Source organism: Sceloporus occidentalis, unplaced genomic scaffold, assembly GCF_023333645.1.
Source record: "Sceloporus occidentalis isolate IW3139 unplaced genomic scaffold, rSceOcc1.0.p SCAF_67, whole genome shotgun sequence".
NCBI lineage: Eukaryota > Metazoa > Chordata > Lepidosauria > Squamata > Phrynosomatidae > Sceloporus > Sceloporus occidentalis.
Window position 1 is genome coordinate 5,541,168 of NW_028317047.1, and position 24,427 is coordinate 5,565,594.

Sequence of the window (24,427 nt, forward strand, 5' to 3'; positions counted from 1 at the left end):
TCCCCTCCTCCACCAGCACTGCTCCCTATCCCTCAATCTCCAACTAGAAAACACCTGACAACAACATTCATAAACAAAAAAAACAATCAAACCCAACACACTATGCAGGAAAAACATTATTTCTGCCATTAGTGTGAAGAAATTCCTTGAACCAGCAAGGAATGAGGATGTGTTTTAAGGCCAACGAAGGTAAGGAGCACAATCATCTCTTATTTCCATAAAAATAGTATAAACTATATCTATCTATCCGAATATCATATTTAATGAAATTACGCAAAGCAAAAAAAAATAAATAATTTATAATAATGTGATAATCTACATCTTTTATATTGTTATTAACCATTTATATTATTTCAAGTCAATACATTGCCATCTCAGTAATATATCATTTCCAACCAGTACATACCAACTCAATAACCAGACCAAGATTATAACACAAAATATATCATTTCCAACCAGTACCATGATAGTATAGCCAATCATGATATTTCCCATTTGAGATGGTATTTTAGGTGATAGCTTGTGATAATATCTTATATCTTATATCATTAATCCTGAAAAAAAAAAAAAAAAAAAAGGAGGGGAAATAATATACATATATATATATAAATATACCCATATTAGTATATGATCATAGGTTTTTGTCAATATATGTATCAGAAAGGAATTTTTTATATTAATAGCTATAATAGAAGTCTCCTTCTTCTCAAGTGATTTATTCTAATAAATCTATTACTATTCACACATATATCTAATGTGTCGTGAGTATATATTAGTGTCTTTTAAATTTTCTTATCCTAATATCTCAATTCTAGTTTGGGAAAGTATCTTATCCAAAGACTAACAATACTCATATATCTCTGTGAATCTCTGTGAGTTCCATAATTTTATCTAATTTTGTAATTAAAAAAATAAATAAATTTAAAAAAAAAAGGAAAAAAAAATATATACATATATATATATATATATATAAATATACCTATATTAGTATATGATCATAGGTTTTTGTCAATATATATATCAGAAAGGAAATTTATGTTAATAGCTATAATAGAAGTCTCCTTCTTCTCAAGTGATTTATTCTAATAAATCTATTACTATTCACCCATATATATAATGTGTCATGAGTATATATTAGTGTCTTTTAAATTTTCCTATCCTAATATCTCAATTCTAACTTTGTGAAGATATCTTATCTAAAGATTAACAATACTTATATATCTCTGTGAGTCTCTGTGAGTCCCATAATTTTATCTAATATTTTTAAGAGAAAAAAAAAAAAAAAAAAAAGAATTTGTGATAATCTATATTCTAAGTAATCTATTATATCTTTTATATTGTTATCAACCATTTATATCATTTATATCGTATCCAACCAATACGTTGCCAGCTTAGTGACTGGACTAAAATTATAACACATAACACATCATTTCCAACCAGTACATTGCCAACTCAATGAATAAACCAATCATAATATTTCCCAATTAGAATAGTATTTTAGGTAATAATATGGTAATATCTTATACTTTATATCATAAAAAAAAAAAAAAAAAAAAACAACAAATGTAAAATAAAAAAAAAAAAAAAAAACAACATAAATTTTCTTCTATAGATTAGAGAGTCTTATATGGTAAGATTCCATTTCAGTAAATTGTCCTTTGCTTGTGTAGGATCATTGCAAATATAGATTTTCCCTTGATAATTAATTCGCAATTTTGTGGGGAAACCCCAGGAATAAATAATATTATTTTGCCGTAAACAGGTAGTTGTCACAGTCACGTCCTCGGGTCCTGTTAGCCGCGGGCGGGGGTCTGCTCGCAGATCACGGGGACCCGATACTTCTCCCTCCGGACCCGTGGTCGGCGAGCGGACTACCGCTCGCGGCGCACGGGCACCCGAGGGACGTACACGTTCTCTCCGTGCCGGCGGCGAACAGACCGACCACCGACATGGGAGAAGGAGGGTCGGATCCGGGAACTCCTCGACGAGCAGATCTAAGGCTGCCCGTCTATGCAGGAGTTCCCAGAGGGGTTCCCTTACCTGCTGCCCGGACGCCGGTCCGTCCACTAGGGGCGCAGCTACTCCTTCTGGCTGGTGCCGTGGACATGATGGACGTCTGGAGGCGTGGCCTTGACTCTGCTCAGGGCGGGATCTTCTGTTTGGCGCCAGATTTAAAAACCTTGCTGTCCAGTAGTAATATCAAAATATTTTTTTCTGTGTATTCTGGTTGCACGTGAAAGATCGAGATATGTAGTTAGGGATGCAAATTTTGCAATTTTAGTAGGGTTCCTTCTCATTTCTTTAACTAGATCTTCTTTGATTCTGGAGTTGGCAAAACAGATAATAACTAGACTTGTGCATTCGTCTTCGGGCGAACATGAAAACGAGCACGAAGAGGCCGTTTTTTTGTTCGTTCCGAAGGAACGTAGAACAGAATACAGTGCCGGCAAACCGTAGGCGAAGACGAAGACTCACAATCACGAAGATTCGAAGATTCTTCGTGATCGTCTTCGTTTTTGCCGCGCAACCGCCAAAATTTCAAACAGGAGTGAGCTGATCCTCGTCTGTCCAATCAGCTCACTCTTGTGACGTAACGCTAAGGGTCTCGTCCAATGCCTGTGCTGCTGTTTTTTGAATTCTGAAGGCGCCTTTATAAGACCAGAGCTTGCCTGAGAGATCCATTCATTTTTCGCTGTGACTGCTTTGGCAACACTGCTGTGCTGCATCCGAGCGTTACAGAGAGAGATTGTTCTGTTCTGTGTGAGACTGGTAAGCCTTAGCCTGCCATTTCTCACTGTGTACTTCATCCTCACTTCAGTGCTACTTAATTAATATATTTAATAATAATAATTTGATTAATTTAATTTTTTTAAAATTAATTTGTCATCAACTTTAGTGTAAGTGCTGTTGAGTTGACAGTGCACCCAGTGCCTCAGTGGCACTGGGGTGCCCTTGCCCTGGGCTGGCACTAGTGCCTATTGCCTGTCCTGCTTAAATAAATTAAATAGAATTTATAAATTACAATTTAATAGAATCTATAATTTAATAGTTCATTATAATATTATATATATATATATATTTGTCAGTCATATATATATATACTATAGTATACTAGTGTAGAGTGTACTGTAGACATTCATCTACTAGTGTCTAATTTAAAATCAGTAATATTAATTAATATAATTAATAATTGAATTCATTATAAAATTATATATATATTTGTCAGTTATAGTTAGTAATAGTATACTAGTGTAGAGTGTACTGTAGACATTCAGAACATCTACTAGTGTCTAATCTAAAATCAGTAATATCAATAATTCTCTAATTCTTTCTTATCTTAATAGTTAATTAAATTAGCTATAAATAAAAGTAATAATATTAATTAATTACTACTAGCGTATAGTTCAGCTAATCTTATTAGTACTGGTGCTGCAGCTCTATAGTTTGTGCTTTGTTTTAGCAACAGTAAGAGACCAAGTCAATTTTTCTTAATTAATCTTTCATTTTATTTCATTTGTTTTGCTCACCTCAGTCCATCAGTGAAGTGAACTTGTTGGGCTAGTGAGTGCAGCCGCATAAGTGCTGTGTTTTTTTTTGATCAGCAAGCAGTGACGTTAACTGTTTTGCAAAGATTTTCTCATTTATTTTACATTTTATTTCAATTTTATTAAAAGTACCCTTAGTGTTTTGCTCACCTCAGTCCATCAGTGAAGTGAACTTGTTGGGCTAGTGAGTGCAGCAAGCAGTGAAGATAACTGTTTTGCTGTGACATTTTATTTTATTTCTAATTCTTTTCAAGAAAAATTGACTGTGACGAGCTGTACTAAGCAAAGCTTCAAGCTACTAGCTGTAGTACTAAAATAATTCTAATCTTCTTTAATCTTAATCTATAATATATTATAAATAATAATATTCTAATTCATAATCTATAATATAAGTAATTCTAATTCTAAATTCTAATTCATAATCTATATTCTTCTATCTATAATACATAATATATAAGTAAATTAGTTCTAATCTATTAATATTATATAACTTAATATTAATTAATAAATCATATACTGAATCTGATTTAACCTCACTTTAGCTTAGTGGGTTTGAGAGCGTCTGCCTAGAGGTAGACTTATAGTAAGGAAATATAGCTTTAGGCTAGCATAGTGGTAGGCTAAGCTCTTAGGCCCGTGTAAATTCAAATTAAAAATAAAATACTGCTAGTTATTAAATAGTTAATCTTGAGTTAATAATTTCAATAACTTTAGGATTTTGGCAGATTGCACACAGCACAGTGCAGTAGTGCATAGTTTTACTTTTTAAGCAGTAGCACTGAAGAGAACTTCCTCTAATTTTTTTGTCTTTAATTCGTTTTTCCTTTTTTTTATTTTTATTTTTTTATTTTTTTTTTTATAGTTTTTTAAACACTACACTACACTACACTACACTACACTACACACACAACACAAAATTTGAAATGGATCCTCCTTTTGGGACTAAGGAGGGACAAGCTCCATCTACCACCACCACCACCACCACCAGCACCACCACCAGCACCACCACCAGCTCTAAGATGCAGCCTTTGCGTCAGTCTAGTCGGCCAAGTAGGCCAAGCTCTCGCTTATCATTTGGGGAAGCATTGCTTGAAGGATCATCAAGTAAAGGAAAGGCACCAAAAGCAGGCAGTAGTAGTGCGGCTAGGCCCACAAGCTCTATGGTTTTTTACGGAAAGCCTAAAGCACCAGAAGCACGTTCAAAGTTAAAGGGTAGCACAAGTAGTACCAGCCCAGTGACTAAAAAGAAGTGCCTTTTGCCCCAAGCAGCATCTTCCCCATCCACCAGCAGCATGCAAGGTACCAAGCAGAGCCAAATTAGCAGCAAGACTCAGAGGGGTCCCAAACCAAAGCGATCTCATTCCTTTGTAGGGAAAACCACCACCACCACCACCCCCGCCTCTACCACCACTAGTGCTGCGCCTACTGTTCCCACTGGTACCGCCACGCCATGTCCTCCTAGTACCTCTAGCAAGCCACCAAGTCCTTACAAAATTTTTGTAAAGACAGTTAGAGAGAGGGCTACACATAGTGGAACTCCACCTAGCGAGGTAGCAGAGGAGCCTGAGACTGAGAGGCCAAGTGCAGAGTCTATTCTTCCTGCTCGCACTACTACTAGTCACGAGTCTCACGACGATATCAGTCTTAGCTCCAGCCTAGCAGGAATTCCATTCGATCTGGCTAATGAAGAGCTAGACTATGAGCCAGAGGAAGTAGAGGAGATGAGTGGTCAGGAATCAGATTCCTCAGGGAGCAGTGTCCAAATGACTAGTGCACAATTTTCCCCTGAGCCTCCACCTTCTCCGCTACGATCATCACCATCACCACCACCAGCAGCAGCAGCAAAACCTAGCAAATCTAAAGCAATTAGCAGTCCCACTATGGCCAGTACTGTTACCACCAGTCCCACCACCACTAGTTCTGCCTCTGTTCATCCACCCCGAGCAGTAAGAGCAGCACCCAAGGCACACTCCAAGGCTATGCGCGCCCCAATTTGGGAGCACTTTGAAAATGTTGAAGAAGGGCGCTATGGAAAGTGCAAACATTGTGGGAAGCTAATAAGCAGAGGGAAAGTGTCTGGCCATTTTACCAGTGCTAGCATGAAGCATCACCTCAGCACTCAACACAACGCTGTGCTATTGGGGAAAGATGCAGAGGTAAAACTTAGTGCAGGCAGCATAGCTGGTGGCCGTGGAAAAACCCCAACAGCTTCTTCTTCTGAGCCAATAGCAGCAGCAGCAGCAGCAGCAACTAGTGCTGGCAGCCAGAGACCAAGGCAGGTTGGAGCACTGCATGCCCAGCCCACCCTGGAAGAATTTGGGGCATTCCACTCCAAGAGAACGATGCCCAAACAGCAGGCCAATAAAGTAACGCGACTTATTGGTCAGTTCATTGCTGTTGGAGGGGCATCCTTCTCCATGATTGAAGGGGAGCCTTTCAAACAATTGATGGCGGCTGTGGCTCCACAATACACAGTTCCGTCACGTTCCACTTTCAGCAGGAACATTGTCCCCTCGCTGTATCGGTCCTGTGTTGCAGCAGTGAAAGAGGAGCTTTCCAAGGCTGCTGGTCAGTGTGTTCATTTCACTACAGATTTGTGGAGTGCACCTAGCGCCCAGCATGCCTTTCTTTCTTTGACAGCACACTGGTGGCAGCCCGGTGTGTCTAAGGAAGTTGCTGCAGCAGGCTACCGATCATTCCTTCTCCATGCAGAAGTGATGGATGAAAAGCACACTTCCCAAAATATTCTGCATGCGATTAGGAAAATGTTTAGCCTTTGGGTGGGAGCAGAGGCGGGCACCAATGTTGAAGTTGGTTTTGTGGTAACTGACGGAGGTGCCAATATGGTGAAAGCGCTGCGAGATGGTCATATTGTTGGTGTGCGCTGTGCAGCCCACATCATCCATCTTGTAGTGAAGGCAGCAATGTCAGAAGGAACTAATGTGGCAGCAGTAGTTCTGTCCCGCTGCAGAAAGATCGCTGGGCACTTTCACCATAGTGTTAAGGCTAGCCAACTTTTGAGGGAAGAGCAAGAGAGGTCAGGTCTTCCCGTACACTGCCTACGTCAGGATGTCAGTACACGGTGGAACTCCACGTTAGACATGCTAGAGAGGATTTTGGAGCAGCAGAGGGCAATCCATAATCTTGCCTCAGAGCACAATATTGGGATTACCTCTCCATTGAATAGGGAGGATTGGACAGTGATCGCCCAGCTAGTGGCAGTCCTTAAACCATTCAGGGATGCCACAGAAAATTTAAGCTCAAACACTGCCAGTCTGGCCCAGGTAATCCCAGTGTTCTCCCATCTAGGCAGCAAGATGGATGTGTTCCTTGGAAACCGTGAGGCTGTTCAAGGTGGCACTCTACATCCTGACGTAGCAGCCATAGTCAGGAAGCTGAAGGATCTGCTAAAAGTACACCTTCGCAAGCGAATGGAAGAGAGTCCCGAAATGATGCTAGCGTGCCTTTGTGATCCAAGAATTAAGGGAAAGCTAGCTTTGAAATTCAATGTTCTCAGTAGCTACCGGGAGCAATTGGTCAACAAGGTGCGTGACTGGCAGCGTAAAATGGGAATGCTGTCCGAGGAGGGTGAGGTGCAGGAGGAGGAAGAGATGATGTGGTCTGCTACCCCTAGCAGCAGCATCAGCAGCAGTGCCACAAGCAGCACAACACAGCTGAGTGGAGCAGCTGCGTTTTGGGAAGAGGCACTTGGCAGTATAGTTGGACCATCTGACAGAGCTAGCAGCAGAAAGGAGAGTAGTGCTGCTGAAATGGTCAAACTTTACCTCTGTGAAGTTCCTTCTGCTCCTAATGTTGATCCTCTTAGCTACTGGGATGAAAAGAAGAGTGTGTGGCCTGCACTCTCATGGGTTGCGCAGCAGCTTCTATCATGTCCGCCAACCACTGTTCAAAGTGAGCGCGTGTTTTCTATGACTGGAAACATACTGAGTCCACAGCGCTCACGCATGGCACCTCATCTGATGGAGCAGATTGCCTTTCTTAAATTCAATCTGCCCAAATTGGGTTACCCAGCTCTTAGCTTGGAAAGTTAAATTTTTTCTCTCTAATGTTTAAGGTAGTTTCTCCCCCTGGTTGCACTTGCTGCGGTGTGGCAATGCCTGCTACCTCCGCTGGTGTAGCCAATTTACGCTAGGGCCTAGTGTCTGAGCTCTGTAAGTCCGCTCCCAAACGCCTAGGACTGACAGTCTTTGGATGCTTTGCCCTGGGGTGAAACAGGTGAGTGGGTCGTCAATTGCCCACTCATTCACCTTTTTCCGTTTCCAACGCTGCTGCTGGTGGTGGTGCCAGTATCTTTTGCCAGTTCGCTTCCTGGCTGAAATCATGCCTCAGATGTCCCTAATGGAAAGGGTAGTTTCTCCCCCCTGGTTGCACTTGCTGCGGTGTGGCAACGCCTGCTACCTCCGCCGGTGTAGCTAGCTTATGCTAGGGCCTTGTGTCTGAGTTCTGTAGGTCTGCTCCCAAACGCCAAGGACTGACAGTGCTTGGATGCTTTGCCCTGGGGTGAAACAGGTGAGCGGGTCGTCAATTGCCCACTCATTCGCCTTTCCCAATTCTGCTGCTGCTGGTGGTGGTGCCAGTGTCTCTCTTCAATGCCAGTTCGCTTCCTGGCTAGTGTCATGCCTCGAATGTCCCTGATGGTAAGGGTAGTTTCTCCCCCCTGGTTGCACTTGTTGCGGTGTGGCAACGCCTGCTACCTCCGCCGGTGTAGCCAGCTTACGCTAGGGCCTTGTGTCTGAGTTCTGGAAGTCCGCTCCCAAACGCCAAGGACTGACAGTTTTTGGATGCTTTGCCCTGGGGTGAAACAGGTGAGCGGGTCGTCAATTGCCCACTCATTCGCCTTTTCCAATGCTGCTGCTGCTGCTGCTGGTGGTGGTGCCAGTGTCTCTTCTCTGCCAGTTCGCTTCCTGGCTAGTGTCATGCCTCAAATGTCCCTTATGGTAAGGGCAGTTTCTCCCCCCTGGTTGCACTTGCTGCGGTGTGGCAACGCCTGCTACCTCCGCCAATGTAGCCAGCTTACGCTAGGGCCTTGTGTCTGAGCTCTGGAAGTCCGCTCCCAAACGCCAAGGACTGACAGTTTTTGGATGCTTTGCCCTGGGGTGAAACAGGTGAGCGGGTCGTCAATTGCCCACTCATTCGCCTTTTCAATGCTGCTGCTGGTGGTGGTGCCAGCATCTCTTCTCTGCCAGTTCGCTTCCTGGCTAGAGTCATGCCCAAAATGTCCCTAATGGTAAGGGCAGTTTCTCCCCCCTGGCTGCCTCTGTTTGCGGTGTGGCAACGCCTGCTACCTCCGCCGGAGTGGCCAGCTTACGCTAGGGCCTTGTGTCTGAGCTCTGGAAGTCTGCTGCCAAACGTCTAAGACTGACAGTGTTTGGGTGCTTTGCCCTGGGGTGAAACAGGTGAGCGGGTCGCCAATTGCCCTCTCATTCGCCTTTCCAATTTTTCAATGCTGCTGGTGGTGGTGGTGGTGGTGGTGGTGGTGGTGCCAGCATCTCTTCTCTGCCAGTTCGCTTCCTGGCTAGAGTCATGCCCAAAATGTCCCTAATTGTAAGGGCAGTTTCTCCTCCCTGGCTGCCTCTGTCTGCGGTGTGGCAACGCCTGCTACCTCCGCCGGAGTGGCCAGCTTACGCTAGGGCCTTGTGTCTGAGCTCTGGAAGTCTGCTGCCAAACGTCTAAGACTGACAGTGTTTGGGTGCTTTGCCCTGGGGTGAAACAGGTGAGCGGGTCGCCAATTGCCCTCTCATTCGCCTTTCCAATTTTTCAATGCTGCTGGTGGTGGTGGTGGTGGTGGTGGTGGTGCCAGCATCTCTTCTCTGCCAGTTCGCTTCCTGGCTAGAGTCATGCCCAAAATGTCCCTAATTGTAAGGGCAGTTTCTCCCCCCTGGCTGCCTCTGTCTGCGGTGTGGCAACGCCTGCTACCTCCGCCGGAGTGGCCAGCTTACGCTAGGGCCTTGTGTCTGAGCTCTGGAAGTCTGCTGCCAAACGTCTAAGACTGACAGTGTTTGGGTGCTTTGCCCTGGGGTGAAACAGGTGAGTGGGTCGCCAATTGCCCACTCATTCGCCTTTTCAATGCTGCTGCTGGTGGTGGTGCCAGCATCTCTTCTCTGCCAGTTCGCTTCCTGGCTAGAGTCATGCCCAAAATGTCCCTAATGGTAAGGGCAGTTTCTCCCCCCTGGCTGCCTCTGTTTGCGGTGTGGCAACGCCTGCTACCTCCGCCGGAGTGGCCAGCTTACGCTAGGGCCTTGTGTCTGAGCTCTGGAAGTCTGCTGCCAAACGTCTAAGACTGACAGTGTTTGGGTGCTTTGCCCTGGGGTGAAACAGGTGAGTGGGTCGCCAATTGCCCACTCATTCGCCTTTTCAATGCTGCTGCTGGTGGTGGTGCCAGCATCTCTTCTCTGCCAGTTCGCTTCCTGGCTAGTGTCATGCCTCAAATGTCCCTAATTGTAAGGGCAGTTTCTCCCCCCTGGCTGCCTCTGTCTGCGGTGTGGCAACGCCTGCTACCTCCGCCGGAGTGGCCAGCTTACGCTAGGGCCTTGTGTCTGAGCTCTGGAAGTCTGCTGCCAAACGTCTAAGACTGACAGTGTTTGGGTGCTTTGCCCTGGGGTGAAACAGGTGAGCGGGTCGCCAATTGCCCTCTCATTCGCCTTTCCAATTTTTCAATGCTGCTGGTGGTGGTGGTGGTGGTGGTGGTGGTGCCAGCATCTCTTCTCTGCCAGTTCGCTTCCTGGCTAGAGTCATGCCCAAAATGTCCCTAATTGTAAGGGCAGTTTCTCCCCCCTGGCTGCCTCTGTCTGCGGTGTGGCAACGCCTGCTACCTCCGCCGGAGTGGCCAGCTTACGCTAGGGCCTTGTGTCTGAGCTCTGGAAGTCTGCTGCCAAACGTCTAAGACTGACAGTGTTTGGGTGCTTTGCCCTGGGGTGAAACAGGTGAGTGGGTCGCCAATTGCCCACTCATTCGCCTTTTCAATGCTGCTGCTGGTGGTGGTGCCAGCATCTCTTCTCTGCCAGTTCGCTTCCTGGCTAGAGTCATGCCCAAAATGTCCCTAATGGTAAGGGCAGTTTCTCCCCCCTGGCTGCCTCTGTTTGCGGTGTGGCAACGCCTGCTACCTCCGCCGGAGTGGCCAGCTTACGCTAGGGCCTTGTGTCTGAGCTCTGGAAGTCTGCTGCCAAACGTCTAAGACTGACAGTGTTTGGGTGCTTTGCCCTGGGGTGAAACAGGTGAGCGGGTCGCCAATTGCCCACTCATTTGCCTTTCCCATTTCCTTTTCCATTTCATTATTTTCCTTCTGATACACAACCAACCAAACATAACACACACAATAACACATATAACACATATAACACACAGTGACATCACACATAACACACATACACACACACTTACAATGCACAAAACACAAGGACCTTTTCCTTGTTATTTGCCCTGGCCTTCACTCACTAATAGCATTACATTAACACTATAACTCACACTTCACCCTATAACATTTTTCCATCCACATACCTGCCAACAGACCCAACTTTTTCAGGGACAGTCCTGCTTTTTTCCAGTCCTGTCCCATCTAATTTAGCTAAACTAGGTATGCAAAATGCAAATACACATAGGTAGTTATAGCTCGGTAGGTAACGCTACTATAAACATTTAATAAATATAATCAAGTACTAAATAATAAATCTAACTTTAAAATACATTTAAATAAACCCCTATTTTTTTTTAAAAAAAAACATTAAAATTTAATTATTATTATTTAGACATAATCCATCTTTAACCAAACCAGTGCACTGCTACTAATCTTAAACATAACCGTACATTAACCCTAAGCTATTTTTTAGTTCTTGTCCAACATTTTTCCATCAGCATACCTGCCAACACACCCAAGATTTTGGTGGACAGTCCTGCTATTTTCCAGTCCTGTCCAATAAGTAAGTTGGGTTGTTGCAAAGTATGCCATTGTAAATAGGTAGCAAATGTTAGGCATGTAAAGTGGTCCAAAATCAATTTAAAAATGTAAAATATTCCCTATTCTTTTATTAAACATCTATGGACAGTACACCTCGGTATGTGTGTGCAACTCTATTGGTCGTTTCGGCAGGGGGCTCGCCTGCCATCAACGAATGAAGTGCATTCTGCAGTTCTGCAATTCACTCGTTGATGCCAGACCAGCCCCCTGCCGAAACGACCAATAGAGCTGCACACACGTACCTTCACGGCAGCTGCTGCTGCTGTGATGTGTTATTAACCCCGTATTAACCCCTGCTAGGCAACCAGGAGGAAAACGAAGATTAAACGAGCACGAAGAATGTCCGCGAATATTCGCCCGAAGAGAAGACAGGAACGGGCGAATATTCGCGGAATACGAAGATTTTTTTTTCCCCGAAGACGAGCACGAAGACGAACACGAAGAGCCCCCTGGTGCCCAAGTCTAATAATAACATCTCTAGGTGTATTTGTTTGTGTCCAATTAGGAGGCAGCGGAAGTCTATGGGCTCTTTCAATTAATATCGGACCGCATTTTGGACAGTCTATATATGTTGAAAGTAGTTCCATCAAGTACGGTTCCAGTTCGATCACATCTTCAGATATCCCACGAATTTTAAGATTTTGTCTGCGTGACCTGTCTTCTAGGTCTGCAAGTTTAAGATCTTGTCTTGTTAAATCTGCTTTTAATACTTCATTTTGAGATTGAAGCTGTTTGATTTTCAAATGTAGCATAGTAATTTCTTTTGATTGAGCAGCTAAAGTGACCTTCATATGGGTCATTTCTTCCTTATATTCTTTAAGATTATGGTCCAAATCAGCTTTAATTTTAATATATAAAGAATCTAGTGCCATCATCAAATTGGTTTTTGTAATATAATCTGGCGGGTTGGTTATACTAATCTCACTTAGTCGATCTGGAGATGATTTAGATGATAAAACAGAAGTATCCGTTTGACTTTTAGGAGAGTAGTAGGCACTAATTGGAGGAGGTTTCTTTGTTTTCACAGACATTTTAGATTTTTCCTCTTTATCACCCTTGCCAGTTTTGTCACCTTTTGGAGGCATTATCGTTGCCCGCTTTTATCTATAGAGAAGAGACCTTTAAAAATCTTTACGCCTTTAAACCAGAATCTATTTAAGGCGAATTAGTGCAAATTATATGCAAATCCATACACATCAGATTTCAAAAAATGAAAGGTATAATCTTCAATAGCAATATAGGATGTTATTTCAAAAAAAAAAAAAAAAAAAAAGGGAGTATTTATATATATATATATTTATACATATATACACAGTTCGTATGTTTCATGTATTTCTTGTTGGTTTAATTCAAGTTTTAGTAATTTAATTTAGAGATATCAAGAGTGTAATAGCCAGTAGCCAGGAAACTCACGGTTACCGCTTCCGACTTTATTGGAGCTTTATTGGCACTCTGCCACGCTTAGTATCCGCGTCCAGCTAATTCAGGTTTTAGTAATTTCATTTAGAGATATCAAGAGTGTAATAGCCAGTAGCCAGGAAACTCACGGTTACCGCTTCCAACTTTATTGGAGCTTTATTGGCACTCTGCCACGCTTAGCATCCGCGTCCAGCTTCTAACACTCACGCCGCAATTGGTTGCCAAAACGTAGGAAACAAAAAAAAACAAAAACAACAGATGAAGCACCGCCGTCAGGAAACCGTCAGGAACCCAAAAAACAAAGGTTCGTCATCCGGAGTCCAGGCAATCCCCACCGCTCCACATCCAAAACTCAGCACTCTGTCTCCATTCCACCCCCCATCAAGGAGGAGAAGAAAAGGCACCGTCGTCTGAAGCCGTCCCGAGCTCAGGGCTCAGCACTGGTCACTGCGTGCGGTCGGTGCTTAATGCTCGGTGCTCGGCGTTTAACATTCGGCGGTCGGCGGTCGGCGGTCAGCGGTCAGCGGTCGGCGTTTGGGATTATGGTACTTCCGCGCTAGCCATGCTGCCCCTTCACCATCCGCCGGCCCATCAGCACGCCTCAAACGTACGTAGTTACGTGACTACGTGTAATAAAATATATATATAGGGCCAAATACAAACTTCAAATAATTGGAACACATATAAATGTATGTGCGTCAAAAATAGGCAGAGTCACTTAGATGCAAACAAAGGTAAAACATTTAATACGAACAAAAATAGACGAAGAATATAAAAAGTAGATAACAAAAATACGAAACAAGTCTTACAAAAACTTGGAGAGGAATTTAGTTCATGACATCTGTCCTATGCATTCCTGAGGATGGAGGGAGGGAGTGTTGGGACGTGAAGAGTCCGTGGATGGCAAGTACATCTTCTCTCGACCTCTCTTCCCATGCCTCTCCATGTCTTACAAAAGCCTAGCTTATATGTGGATTGGATAGTGATGTCAGGGTATTGGTCTTCACCTAATTGGGTAAACCTGCTCACTAAGATCTTTGCACGTCGAAACCCTATTTTAGGTGGTCGCTGTACGTATATTGTAATGCCCTTTTAGAGTTACAACTATACCACGCATTAGCAAGCTACTATCCTATCTATAGAATGCCTGTTCAGCAAATCCTTCATTCTATATTTAAGGTCAAGGAAACCCTGAAGCTTATTATTGAAACCTATTAATATATCTTAATAATCATTTATTTATGAACAATGATTACATATCTTTGACTATTGCCTATACCAATAATTATATATGGTCCATTTCTTAATTGAGGTTTATTAGAATCTTTTACAATTCCCCCTGATGATAGGATAATATCCTTATCATATATTTTCAAATACACACATTTACTCACCATTCATATCACATTCGTATCACACTTATACTACCATCACATCACACTTTACTTGGGACCATATGATAATCATTAGCATGAGACACCCTTTTCTCTACATTTGTTATGGAATGAGAGGATTGTGCTCTTTTTATCATTTCCCTTAATATTCCATCTCCCTTATCTACTTCATACTTAACATGTTTATATATCTTACTTATTCTACACATAAGAAAACTTTGATAAACAATACATAATAAAACAAGTATAGCTATAATAACAATCGGATTTGACAATATATTACCAGCTGCGGATTTTACCGAAGATTGTGACCACATATTTACTGATTTTTTTAAAATTTGACCAACAATTAACTCCAGACATATCATTCCATTGATGTTGAATTTGTTCTAATTCACCTTGTTTATGTTGGAAAACAATTTCTGCATCTTTCAATTGTTGCTTTAATATGGCCAATAATCCCTTATCTTTCTTTATTTCCTCTGTCCATGTTTTCCAAGGAAAATGGTCTATCTGTGTCAGATTAAATTGCTGAGGTAGTGTTCTTAAACGCTCTGTGCCTATAGTGGAGGCATTAAACTTTTTCCGATCTATCTCCAACTTTTTCAAATCTCCTTCTATGCAATATAAAAGATGAAGAGTTTCATTATGCATACAATTTGAAAAGAATGCTCTGACCAATGACTCTTCCTTCATTACTTGAAAACAAACTTTCCCTATCTTTCCTTGCGTCATTAATTCATGCATAGATGTAACACTTTCAATCCTGGCCTCACATGAATGATTGTGAAAACAAGAATGATAGACAACCTTTTCTTGCCCTGGAAGACATATTACTTTAGAAACAAAATGAAGACAAGCTGAAACATCTAATTGTTCCAGATTTTCCCATCAAATACAAAATCTGTATGTCTTAAATTATAACGAATCTAATTTGTCCAACAATGTCTCTTGATGTATCAATGTCCAATATCAGGAGTTGATCCACCCGAACTTCTCTTATCTTATGCAATAACAATATCTTCTGTGGTAAATCCTTTGTCTGATCATCAATTTCAATTGGCTTTTGGTACTGTTCAAACAACACAGCTATCAAAAAACTATGCTATCTTGATGTCACGATTCTTGTATTGCTGTTTCTCTGGAGGTTCTCCTTTCAATAGTTAACTGCTTTGTTTCTCCATTTTCTTGCAGAACTGTGTTCCTGCAAGAACAGAATTTAGTTAGAAACATATAATTTACACTGGTCAACATGTACCCACAGCTTCTGCTGCCTACGGGTATTTTTCACAGTTTTTTCTGTTTTTGAACAAGGATCATAACTTGACCCATTGTGTCGATTATTTCAAACGGTCCTTCCCAATTACTTTCCCAAGGTCCTGCCTTCCTAAAAGTCTTAATCATTACTGATGCTCCTTTCACAAATTTAGAAGAGTGAGGCGGTACCATACGCTGCATTCTAGACGCTGCGTGTGGAAGGATTGCTTTTAAATTATCCTGAAGTACCTGTAACCACTTAGTTCTTGCAATGGCATCTTTCTGTGGAGTAGACAAAAACGGTTCATGAGGAAAGATCAATGGCATTTTCCTCCCTGTCATTAATTCAAAAGGTGTATACTGGGTAGTTGAGGAACTTGTTCCCCTAATACTCATCAATACCAGAGGTACTGCATCAACCCAAGTATTTCCTTTATCGAGTAACATTTTTGCAATTCTAGACTTAATCGTTCTGTTCATTCTTTCTACAATACCTGCGGACTGAGGATGGTATGGAACATGGAATTGTTGACGTACCCCCAGGATTGCACAAACAGCCTGCATGACTTTGCCAGTAAAATGGCTCCCCCTGTCAGATGAAATCATCCTTGGGATTCCCCAAGTACAAAAAACATGATTCACCAATGCTTTTGCCGTAGACAAAGCATCATCTTTCCTGACAGGCAACAGTTCTACCCACTTAGAAAATACATCTACCACGACTAATGCATACCTGAGACCTTGTTTACCTGAAGGTAGGGGACCTATGTAGTCAATCTGCAATGTAGACCACGGACCGTCTGCAGGTGCAATTCTTAGAAGTGGTGGCTTTTGTCCTTTAGGCCTGGGGTTTACTTGAGCACAAATGAGACATGACTGAACAACATTTTGTACAGAGTCTTCCATTTTGTCCCAATAAAACTTCTCTTTGAGAATTTCCAGCAACTTTTGCTGACCCACATGACCTAAACTTTCATGATTATAGCGGGTGAATTCCGTCTGCAAGTGTTTAGGCACAACTGGAAGTAAATTACCTTGCATTTCATAACAAATCACTCCATTTTCACAAACAAAAGGAGGTGTTATTTTATTCTTACATTCCACAATGAACGGATCTTTCATCTGTTCATCACTAAATGAAGGTAAATTTGCTTCCTTACTCTTTACTGGTAGTACTTCCAACGGTTCTAGTTCCATCACTCTCTCTCCTATCAAAGCTGCTTCCTTGGCTAGAGAATCTGCTTTCTCATTTCCCAAAGCTAAATCACTAGTTCCTCTGCTATGGCCAGGTACTTTGACAATAGCATATCGGTTAGGATTTTTAGAAGCTAGCTCAAAGATAGTCTGCAATGTATCAACATGACTTAAGATTTTGTTAGATGAATCCACAAAACCTCGTTTTTTCCACACAGGTAAGTAGTCTGTTAGTGAACGTACAACATATGAACTATCACTATAGATTACCAAAGGATCATTATTTTCTTTCTCATTAATTTCCAATACTGTTTTAACAGCTTCAATTTCTGCTCTCTGTGCAGAAAAATGTCCTGGTAGTCTGTGCTGAATAGCTCGGCCTTTCTTTGGAAACCAAATGGCATATCCGGTATAATATTGTCCTTTCAAACAAAATCTAGAACCATCTACAAATACTGGTTCATCAGTTTCCTCTACTTCTTTTCTAAAAAGAGATGGAAAATCCCCCTGAAATGTCTCAACACACTCATGTGATTCACCCTCATATTGCATTAGTTGAGGGAGCACATATTTAGCTTTATGATCCACTTCAATCTGTTTTGGAGATAAAGACAACAACCAATGTGCAAATCTTTGATGTGACACTCCTGGGATACTTTTTTCAAGAAGCAATTTCAAGGTGGAGTGAGGGGTCTGCAGAATTAGTTTGTTAAACCCAACAATATGTTCAGTCGCCTTGACTGCAAAGTGTACACCCACCAGATGTCTTGCACACGTTTCAAACCCTTTTTCCACAGGTGAAAGGAGTTTGGAAAAATAGCCAACTATTCTCCATTCCTTTCCCTGTAGCTGCAGTAAAACTGCCGAGACAGCCGTCTCCGAGGTATGAACTTGTAAAGCAAAAGGCTTAGATGGATACACAGTTGTCAAAGCTGGTGCTCTCTGTAAATCAAGTTTTAGTTGTTCAAACGCTTTCTGCTGCTCATCTCCCCATGGACCAAACAAATTGTCATCATCAGTACTTTTTAGTAAGTCATATAAGGGTTTAGCTTTTTCAGCAAAGCCCTCTATGAAGTCTCTAGAAAAATTTACAAGTCCCAGGAATTGTCTTAAAGCTTTGAAAGTTGTAGGTACAGGCAAAGCTGCTACTGTTGCTACTCTTTCCTGCAAAGGACGTCTCTGGCCTGGACTTATCAAAACTGCCAAGTACTGAACCTCTTGTTTCAGTAATTGGACCTTCCTTGGATTTAATTTCAATCCTGACTCGTACAACAGATCAAACAATTCTGCTAGCAAGGTGAGGTGTTCCTCTCTACTCTCTGTTGCCAACAAGATATCATCCACATACTGTAGAATACAATCTTGCCTTGAGAATTTTGATAACACTTTTGCCAATGCCTGATGAAACAGACTAGGTGACATGTGCGCCCCTTGTGGTAATCTGCAAAATACATATTGCTCATTCAGAAAGGTAAAAGCAAATTTGTATTGACAACTCCTTTATCTGAATACTGAAAAAACCATTACTGATATCGATATCGAGGTACCGAGAAAAACTTTGCCTTAGCATTCAATCGAGACATGATGTCAGGGGTATCTGCTACAATTGGTGCCACATTTGGGGTACATTTATTAAACATACGCAGATCTAGAAGCATTCTATAAGAATTATCTGGTAACTTAACTGCCCATAACGGATAGTTTGTCCCCGAATTTGATTTGCGTATGACGCCTTGTTGAAGTAGTTCTTCAATAATTTTGGACAAAGGCTCAATTGAATCTGGAGGCAATCGGTACTGTTTCTGAGCTATGGGATCTGTTCCTTCCACTTTGACAACAACATCTTTCATCGTCCCTACCTCATTCTTAGATTGAGCCCATAACGAGGGATGTTTCTGCACAATTTCTACAAGAGTCAAGTCATTACAATCCATTTGTGGCCATACATGATTTGGGGATACCTCCTCAATTAAATTGATAACGGCCACTACACTGTAGTCACTTGGATCAATTACTAGAGGCCCTTTTAAGTTATTACTTCTCCAAATCACTTGATTCCCTAAGTCAATGACCCAGCCTCGTTCTCTCATTACATCAGCCCCTAAGATATTTTCTGAGCTAGGACAATGCCAGATATCAATTTCAGTACACAAATAGCCAGGAATCTCAAACAAAACACCAGTAACTAAAGTTGGTGAAGTATTACCTTTACCACTAAAACCTACAATCGTGCAAACAGGTGAATTAGATGTTATAGGCAAAGCTTGATTAGTCACACTTAATTGAGCTCCTGTATCAATTAGGAATGTAATCTCTTTTCCCTGTAATTTTCCCTTGACATATGGTCTGCCACAGTTGTCAGTTGACACTGGAGCTACATGGGTCAACTTACAGAGTGATTGATTCTTATCTAGTCACTGAGAGGGTGTCAGACCCCCCCTGACATTCTTTCCTGTTACATTAGTAGCAGTACTATTTGTTGTCAGCTCTTGCACCTGTCTTATTAGTGGAGTGTATGGGGACATTGACTTAAACTGTTCACCAGTAGGTGGGGCTGTTGGCACCAGCCCATTCTCTTTCCCAAAATTTTGTGTTCTAGGGACAAATTTTCTATTTTTAAGAAATTGTTTACACTGCCACTTCAAATGTCCTCTTTTACCACAATGATAACAACTAACATTTGGTCTGAATATCTTTTGGTTAGTATTATCAAATCGTTCAAAATTAGTAGGATTAGTTTGTGGCTTGTGACAGTCATTCTGAGTTAATTCTAGCCGTTTGTCTGTCCATATCCCTCTCCAAGTTCTCTAATTGCTGAGCTAAAACAAAACAGTCGGGACAGCTGTTAAAGTCGTCAGTACTGTCATCAGGGTTAGATTCTGGTACAACTTTGTTAATCATGCAAATACTTTGTCTAGGCTGTAAATCCTCCACAATCAAGTCATTAAACGTTTTAAACATGCTTAGGGCATTTTGCAGTTTCTTCTTAAGTTTATCAATACAAAACAATTTCTTATCCAATTTCATATTTTCTAGCTCACATTGTTTGTACATACTAGCCCATAACTGTGCATTAGTAGGACAATTATCAAATTGAAAAGTTATTTTACTTTTGTTAGCATAAGTTTTTATAAAATCCATGACTTACCCTGTTTAGTGAACTCTCCGTGAGTGGCTGTTGTTTCACGCTGTATGGCTGTCTTGCGTCTGCCGTCAATAGCGTCTCTTAGCACTTGTGGTTCCAATAAAATCTGAAAGTCTGTATCCTCAAAAGTCCTTTTCTTAATTATCTCCCGACAGTTTGCAAAAAGTGTACAGATATATCTGCCCTTCCCCCTGAGCAAGCTGGAGGGCAAAGGTCAGGAAGAAATACGCAGGGCTGGCTCGCCAGATATGTAATAAAATATATATATAGGGCCAAATACAAACTTCAAATAATTGGAACACATATAAATGTATGTGCGTCAAAAATAGGCAGAGTCACTTAGATGCAAACAAAGGTAAAACATTTAATACGAACAAAAATAGACGAAGAATATAAAAAGTAGATAACAAAAATACGAAACAAGTCTTACAAAAACTTGGAGAGGAATTTAGTTCATGACATCTGTCCTATGCATTCCTGAGGATGGAGGGAGGGAGTGTTGGGACGTGAAGAGTCCGTGGATGGCAAGTACATCTTCTCTCGACCTCTCTTCCCATGCCTCTCCATGTCTTACAAAAGCCTAGCTTATATGTGGATTGGATAGTGATGTCAGGGTATTGGTCTTCACCTAATTGGGTAAACATGCTCACTAAGATCTTTGCACGTCGAAACCCTATTTTAGGTGGTCGCTGTACGTATATTGTAATGCCCTTTTAGAGTTACAACTATACCACGCATTAGCAAGCTACTATCCTATCTATAGAATGCCTGTTCAGCAAATCCTTCATTCTATATTTAAGGTCAAGGAAACCCTGAAGCTTATTATTGAAACCTATTAATATATCTTAATAATCATTTATTTATGAACAATGATTACATATCTTTGACTATTGCCTATACCAATAATTATATATGGTCCATTTCTTAATTGAGGTTTATTAGAATCTTTTACACTACGTCATCACTCTTATCCTCACTGATGTTAAATAAGAACACGCAGACAAACATAGGACACAGAAACGACTAATGCATTTGAAACATCTATGTACGAAGGACTATGCGTGAGTCAGATAGGTGGTTTCATGACGTTTTCTGCTTCTATATCTAGGCTCTGTGGCGCAATGGAGAGTGCATTAGACTTCTAGCACTTGACAAGGCATTCAAAGGTTGTGGGTTCGAGTCGAGCAGTTGTAGTTTTTCCAGTGGTTGACTGCATTTGATGTTCTTGTTTAGTTATAAGTTGCAATATCCACAAATTGCCTCTGAAAAATTTCTGTAATACTATTGACAGATCTTAAGATGACAGATTTTAATTGAAAGATTAAATTGTATTTCCAAATATCCACAATTTGTCTGTGAGAAATTATGGTAATCTGAAACAATAGAACGATCTAACACAAGTGTGGAAAGCAGTTTAGATTAAAGTTTTGATGCGAAAATAATGCCAATATTCAAAGGTTGTGGGTTCGAGACCCACTAGAGTCGTGTTTTTTTTCCAGTGGTTGACTACATTTGATGTGCTTGTTTAGTTTTAGGTTGCAATATCCACAAATTGTCTCTGAAAAATGTCTGTAATACAATTGACAGATTTTACTCTAGTGTGAAATGTGTTTCAGTAGTGGGCCCTGTGGCACATTATACAAAGGATGATCACATAGATTTCTTTGGGCAAAAAGATTAGGAAATGTACAACAGAAAATCAAGGGTGCCCTGTGACTCTTATGGAGCCACTTGGAGCCAAAGTCTTCATAACAATAGTTGGAGAAAGAATTAAAGTTTGCCTTTTTTTTTTAGTGTTTGAAACAGTACATCGCAATCAACTTTGATTTCATTAAAGGTGTTGGCAACGCACAATACGTAGAAGAACCCTGCATGCCCAGAGGGCGATAAGTTTGGTGGTCATATGGCACATCAAAAAACACATGTGAAATCTTAGCCTTCACATGCAGGATCTCAAGTCTGCTTACCCTGTGACTCTAATGAAGCCACTTTAAACCAATGCAGTGGCAAACGGTCCCCTAAGAGCTAGTCCCTTGCCTTGAAACCATGTAAAAAAAATATCTTCTTTCGGAGCAGCTGTAGCTTGTCAGGATGGCCGAGTGGTCTAAGGCGCCAGATTCAAGTAATGCTATATTCTCTTTGTGAGGGTCTTCTCGTCTCCATGTGGAGGCGTGGGTTCAAATCCCACTTCTGACAATCATCTCTTTTTGTGCTTTGAGCTTCGTTTAATTCAACAATTTTTTGAGAAAGAATCCAAGATTGAATTTAAGCGTTGAAAGAGTACATTGCAGAAGACATTGATTTCATAACATAAGACAGCAATGTACAATCTCTAGACTCAAAACACAGTAACCTGGGGATCTAAACCATCAGCAACCCCAAGACAACTCAAATCCGCAATCTTCCAATCCAAAGTCAGACACCGTACCCATTAAGCCACGAGGTCTGGACAGAAAGCGATAGTCTTATTCCGCACTTTGGAGACAAGACATACCGAAAGAGTTGAAAATAACGACCCAGGTCGGATACTTTCCAATAGCTGTCACATAGATTTCTTGGGGGAAAGAGATTAGGAAGTGTACAACAGAAAATCAAGGGTGCCTGTGACTCTTATGGAGCCGCTTTGAGCCAAAGTCTTCATAACAATAGTTGGAAAAAGAATTCATGTTTGCTGAAAGTTTTTGAAAGAGTAAATTGCAGACAACTTTGATTGAATCAAATCTCGCAACAACGCACTATCCGTAGAGGTACCGTGTAGGCCAAGATGGGGTTACATTCGGTGATCATATGGCACATTGAAAAAAAACACTTGAAATCTTAGTTTTGACATGTCTGCCTTTCAAACCAAGAGGGACTAAAGATCTTGGGTGACACATAACATGGAAAGAAACTATTGAAATCTTAGTTTCCACTTCCCTGACATTCATTGATATCGAAGAACTTTTAAGAACAACAGAACCAAACCTCCAGCAACTCCAACCACGAAGGGACTCGAACCCTCAATCTTCTGATCCGAAGTCAGATGCCTTTTCTATTAGGCCACGCAGTCTGCATGTAAAGTTTGAGAAAAAAATGTGTGGATACGTTTCTCATAGAGAAACATAACTATATTTCCTTTACTTCACATGGCACAATATGCTTTTTATGACCACTGTCCTTCCTCTGACTGATGTTAATTAAGAACACGCAGACAAACATAGGACACAGAAACGACTAATGCATTTGAAACATCTATGTACGAAGGATTATGCGTGAGTCAGATAGGTGGATTCATGACGTTTTCTGTCTACATATCTAGGCTCTGTGGTGCAATGGATAGCCCATTGGACTTCTAGCACTTGAGCAAGGCATTCAAAGGTTGTGGGTTCAAGTCCCACCAGAGTTATTAAATTTCCAGTGGTTGACTGCATTTGATGTTCATGTTTAGTTGTAAGTTGCAATATCCACAAATTGTCTCTGAAAAATTTCTGTAATACTATTGACAGGTCTTAATCTGACAGATTTTAATTGAAGCATTAAATTGTATTTCCAAATATCCACAATTTGTCTGTGAGAAATTATGGTAATCTGAAACAATAGAACTATCTAACACAAGTGTGGAAAGCAGTTTAGCGCTCCGTTTGTAAGATTAAAGTTTTGATGCGAAAATAATGCCAATATTCAAAGGTTGTGGGTTCGAGTCCCACTAGAGTGGTGTTTTTTTTCCAGTGGTTGACTGCATTTGATGTGCTTGTTTAGTTTTAGGTTGCAATATCCACAAATTGTCTCTGAAAAATGTCTGTAATACAATTGACAGATTTTACTCTAGTGTGAAATGTGTTTCAGTAGTGGGCCCTGTGGCACATTATACAAAGGATGATCACATAGATTTCTTTGGGCAAAAAGATTAGGAAATGTACAACAGAAAATCAAGGGTGCCCTGTGACTCTTATGGAGCCACTTGGAGCCAAAGTCTTCATAACAATAGTTGGAGATAGAATTAAAGTTTGCCTTTAAGTGTTTGAAACAGTACATCGCAATCAACTTTGATTTCATTAAAGGTGTTGGCAACGCACAATACGTAGAAGAACCCTGCATGCCCAGAGGGCGATAAGTTTGGTGGTCATATGGCACATCAAAAAACACATGTGAAATCTTAGCCTTCACATGCAGGATCTCAAGTCTGCTTACCCTGTGACTCTAATGAAGCCACTTTAAACCAATGCAGTGGCAAAAGGTCCCCTAAGAGCTAGTCCCTTGCCTTGAAACCATATAAAAAAAATATCTTCTTGCGTAGCAGCAGCAGCTTGTCAGGATGGCCGAGTGGTCTAAGGCGCCAGACTCAAGTAATGCTATCTTCTCTCTGTGAGGGTCTTCTGGTCTCCATGTGGAGGCGTGGGTGAAATCCCACTTCTGACAGTCATCTCTTTTTGTGCTTTGAGCTTCGTTTAATTCAACAATTTTTTGAGAAAGAATCCAAGATTGAATTTAAGCGTTGAAAGAGTACATTGCAGAAGAC

The 24,427-nt window shown here is 41.3% G+C and overlaps 3 non-coding genes across 3 annotated transcripts; all 3 read left to right on the forward strand.

The window, feature by feature from the left end:
- The first annotated feature begins 22,014 nt into the window (after window positions 1–22,014).
- TRNAL-CAA (transfer RNA leucine (anticodon CAA)) lies at window positions 22,015–22,125 on the forward strand. Its single transcript has 2 exons — window positions 22,015–22,052; window positions 22,091–22,125. It is a non-coding gene; the product is annotated as a tRNA-Leu (tRNA).
- Window positions 22,126–23,226: 1,101 nt separating this feature from the next.
- Window positions 23,227–23,314, forward strand: TRNAR-UCU (transfer RNA arginine (anticodon UCU)). The gene is given in 2 exon segments: window positions 23,227–23,263; window positions 23,279–23,314. It is a non-coding gene; the product is annotated as a tRNA-Arg (tRNA).
- Window positions 23,315–24,217: 903 nt separating this feature from the next.
- TRNAL-CAA (transfer RNA leucine (anticodon CAA)) lies at window positions 24,218–24,327 on the forward strand. Its single transcript has 2 exons — window positions 24,218–24,255; window positions 24,283–24,327. It is a non-coding gene; the product is annotated as a tRNA-Leu (tRNA).
- Window positions 24,328–24,427: the final 100 nt, after the last annotated feature.